Genomic DNA, 4,547 nt, shown 5'->3' on the forward strand with positions numbered 1-4,547 from the left:
AGACGATCTTTGTTGTCATGGTTACAATGATAACAACGTGGTTTTAAGGGTTGTCATGAAAATAAAGAAACGTGTTTTGTCGTCACGTCATGACCTCGTCCTGATGTGAACCAGACTTCTTTCTTTACTCCTGTCGTAACTACTGCGACCACTGGACGTCACCTAGCAACAAAATGTAATTATGGGTCGTAATAACCTGTGTAAATGCAGTCTATTATTTCTACCTGATCACGTGTCAACAGATACGAACTCCGACAGAGACCAACGCAAACATGAGATTAAAGGGGACCTATTATGCAAAATGCACTTTTCCATGGTTTTCTATCAGTAGTATGTGTCCCTGGCGTGTCTACGGACCCCCCAAACATGAGAAAAGTCCATCCTCTCCGTCTTTTGCTTTCTCCACCTTTCAAGAAATGTGTGCTCAAACGAGCGGATTGGAGATTCGCCCCTGGTGACGTCAAGAAGGGCGATGCCCCTCCCCCCGGATGGGTGACGCTCCCCGAGCTAGGTGTGTGTTCCGCCCTCTGAGTCCGTGTTGCAGACCGTATCGTTACTTCCCTCGCGAACACCGGCTTTCGGTAGAACAATGTCGAAGGTACAGCGAAACACAGTAGTTGCTTTGTTGTTGGCTGCACAAACCAACACAGATGTCTTTTTTAACCCCTACGCCCGAGGATCTGAAGACCCAGTGGATTAATTTTATTTTTGATGGAAATGTTCCCGCTCCAACTCCGAAAGTGTTGTACTGTGTGCTAACCATTTCACCTCGGACTGCTTTCTCAACGAGGGCCAGGACAACGCAGGATTTCCTACAAGTCTCAAGATAAAGCTTGGATCAGTACCGACTGTCTGTGACCCAACTTTGAACTTCGGAGCTGTAAGTTTTACCATTTTATGTTGCTTTACTGTTTGTTCACGAGAGCCTGTTGCGTGTGTTGTTAGCATGGCAGCTAACGTGGCTAACGTTTAGCGTCGTCGACGCGCAGCCGGGTATAGCTGGGTACAGATTGTATGTAACTCTTCTGCTTGGTATCGCCGTGTGACATTGATTAGAGCCACCCTGTTAAATGTATTATACTTTAAAGGCGTTTTAGCTGTCTGTAAAGTCAAGCAGGTAAAATTCGGACTAAATATCGGCTCTGTAGTGATTAGCGTAGGTGTCCGGGCTTGTTTATTAGTGCTGTGAAAGTTATTATTGAGAGTCATGCCTTATAACGGCCGTTTTAACGTTTATATCATGTTCACAGATACAGTGCCTGTAGGGAATATCTAGATAAGCGCAGAGTTAAGGGGATATGTCCGAGGGGATAGTCTATAATACACATTTTTGCATCTTGCACATATAGTGAGCTATTTGCAGCATTTTCAAGCTATCGACAACCCAGTTTACACATAATTGAGAGCATCTGTTATCATTCTTGCACTGTTTGCAGCTGTTGCCATAACTACACATTTGAGGAGATGTTGGTGTAACCTCTGTTTCCTCTGTTCAGGCCATCTATACAGCTTCCTGCAACAGGGGATGTTGCATGCCAGACTGACCCACTGCAGGCACACAGTTATCCTTGAAGATCTTCAGCCTCACATCAGAAGTACAGGTCTGTAGCCATCTGAAGTGCATCTACTTTTGATAAACCTAACAGTCATTTATCAGTCTTGGAATAATGTGCAGGTAAATGAAGCTGTGGTTACTTAGAACTTGTGAGAGTGTGTAGGCTAAGGTTTCTGTCATCATCTGTCACCTGGCTGTCATGTACTACAATGAAAATGCTGACCGACCACAAGCCCAAACAAAAGTTCAAGGTCCAATTTCCAAAGGCCATGAAGGGAGAATGCAGAGCTACACCAGTTAAGACTGAGGCGACATTCTATAAGTGTTATATTATTTTATTTTTCAACCAAAAAATGTTTTGTACACATTGTATTAAATATTGCACATATAATGTTATGACAGTTCCATCAACAACAAAATACAGTAAAGATGAATTTTTGAAACAGACTCAGTCATTGTTTTGTAAAAAAAAAAAAAGTGAAAAATGTAAACAAAATCTTTTGTGTTTTATCAAACAGGGAATGTGGTGGACCTCATATTTGAAAAAGTCTTTGTGACCTGGGACCATACACAGAAGCTGCTTTGGCCATCCCCATCCCAGAGGACCTCACTGCACAGTTCGAGCGGCCTGAGAAGGAGGAGGTCATATCCAGCTCTGTGTCCCGGTTCTATCATGGGGCAGTCTAAAACCCACGTACCGGCCTGTGGCGTCAGGAAACACGGCATGGATGCGTAGGACCACGCAGGCTGGAATGACGATCCAGATTCTGCAACCAAGGAAGCCCCAGCTCACAAAGCTCCTATAGGCTAGATACCTGTACTGACTGAAACAACTGGACAGGGCATTTAGTCTTGCAAACATATATCTATGTTGTGTCTCACAATTTTTTATATGGATCCAGTGAATCCTACAGTTTTTTTATCATCACTGATTATAACTGCCTCATTTGATGTAAATAAATGCTTGATTGTTACTAAAGAAATGACTCCTCTGAATTCATATATTATATGCACACTATCTGCTGATAGAAGAACTTTACAAATCAAAGAGCAGCTAAACTAATTTATTTGAGGGTGTGTTACTCTATTTGTGGTGTGTTATTACCATTGTAAAATTATGTGCACTGAAGTAAAACAAGACTGTCTAACATCTTTTATTTAGATTGAAACTATGTTTTAACAAAGAAGCAAAACGTACTGGTGTATTCCTCTCAACCGTAAAGGACCATAGTCAGTGCGGTACATGTTGCAGGCAGAACACATTGAGGCAGAGCGGCTCCAACCCAGGACGGTCTACCATACATGGTAAATCTTCCACGATCTCCCATAGCCATCTGGTAACCTACAGTTAATTGCAAATGGTAAATTCTATGGTTGATTATAAATGTAATGTAATCAAAACAAATTAGTGATTAGTTTGTCCAGTGAGAATGCTACCTGTGGTATCTCCTAGCAGCAGATGTTCTCAGCTTCTGTGGGCATGGTTGCACAGTTTCCACAGGAGCACCTGTCCAAAATATAGAGAAAAATGGTAACATTCACCAAAATATAAAGCTTATGAAATTCAAACACTGACAGACAGTGGAGCTAAGGTGGGTAAGAAGTAAGCTTGGCTACATATCAAGTGCATATAACAGAGGTAATTTATAACATGTCACTTATTGCATATAATGTGGAGCTTGACAACAGTGTAGTGTAGAAAACTGCACAGTTCAGTCTTTGACTAAAGTTTACTGTTGCTGTCAGACATGTTTATGCTGATTTACAGCTTTCATTGTAATACACAAAATAAATTTACTACATAAAGGAAGATGTCATGATCAGCATCTCTGCTCAAAACATGGAGAAAAATTATTTACTTTGTCAGCACAAATATCTGACTAGTACTGACATTGAACACCTGTAGCAGTCTACATACAACAAACATTTTCAGACTGTAAAAGTATATCTAAGGAGTCATGACAGATAACTACATTACACAATTCACAATAGTGCTTATTTACCAAAAGAGCTCCCAGTAATGACGAGACAGTAACAGTTAGCATTAGCTACCTAGCTACATGTTAGTAACTGTGTGCCAGCACTCATCAACAAACTCAAAATGTAAAGTCAAAATACACAAAATTGGTTACCAACCATTCAGAAACGTCCTGCTGCAGTTGTAGAGTTTGAACTTCTTCAGCAGCCTCTCCCTCTGGGTCAGATTCTGGATAAAAGTCGTGTGGTTGAACCAAATCTCTACCGACGGCAGGTTGCCGGTCACGGTCACCGTAAACATTGGAGCACGGTGCCAGAAGCCCGAACGGCAGCCCCTTCCGGAGAGGGGCGTGGTCAGGCACAGCTCATTGCATTTAAAGCTACAGACACAGAAACAGCCTGTTCTGAACAGGGCTCAAAAAGAGGGGTTTACAGGCATGCTGAAATATAGGATCGGAGTGGATTTTTTAGCAAAAAGCTTCAAATACATGCTTTGGGGACCTCTGAGACTTATTCAAACTTGTTGAAAAGGAGCATAATATGTCCCCTTTAAGTGACAAAGAAACTCTGAACACAGCTTTTGTTTCTTTTCGTGTTGCCATGTCAACCAGACGACATCCCCGTCAAAATACAATGATGATCATTAATTTCATCCTCCGTCTGAATTTCAAGTCAAACAGCAGAATTACACCGTTCCTGCTCCAAACTCATCCACCAGGAGCCAGAACAAACGTTTTGGGAGTTTTTATAATCCCACATCCAGATGCTAAAGACACAGATGTGGAGATAAATTGTGTGTCTGATGTCCTCAGTTGAATCACACGCTGTCCTGGTTGTAAAGAGGATAACGCCCAGGATAGAATCACTAACTCTCCAGGTTCAGATAAGTGATAATGTGTGCAGAGGACGGCCGTGACAAGCTGCTGTCGTTGATCTCAAAAAGAGACAAGAAGAAGAAAACCTGGCTGATAAAGGATGACAGATGTTTCCTTCGTCGGTCCGGCCGACACTTGAC

At 42.1% G+C, this 4,547-nt stretch overlaps 2 long non-coding RNA genes across 2 annotated transcripts; one reads left to right on the forward strand and one right to left on the reverse strand.

The window, feature by feature from the left end:
* Window positions 1-279: 279 nt before the first annotated feature.
* Window positions 280-2,537, forward strand: LOC130173649 (uncharacterized). Its single transcript, XR_008828462.1, has 3 exons — window positions 280-880; window positions 1,497-1,601; window positions 2,074-2,537. It is a non-coding gene; the product is annotated as an uncharacterized LOC130173649 (long non-coding RNA).
* A 148-nt stretch (window positions 2,538-2,685) lies between these two features.
* On the reverse strand, window positions 2,686-3,831 carry LOC130173648 (uncharacterized). The gene is made up of 3 exons (XR_008828461.1): window positions 3,692-3,831; window positions 2,993-3,062; window positions 2,686-2,897 (listed from the first exon to the last, which is right to left on the reverse strand). It is a non-coding gene; the product is annotated as an uncharacterized LOC130173648 (long non-coding RNA).
* Window positions 3,832-4,547: the final 716 nt, after the last annotated feature.

This window comes from Seriola aureovittata, chromosome 8 (assembly GCF_021018895.1).
Source record: "Seriola aureovittata isolate HTS-2021-v1 ecotype China chromosome 8, ASM2101889v1, whole genome shotgun sequence".
Classification (NCBI taxonomy): domain Eukaryota; kingdom Metazoa; phylum Chordata; class Actinopteri; order Carangiformes; family Carangidae; genus Seriola; species Seriola aureovittata.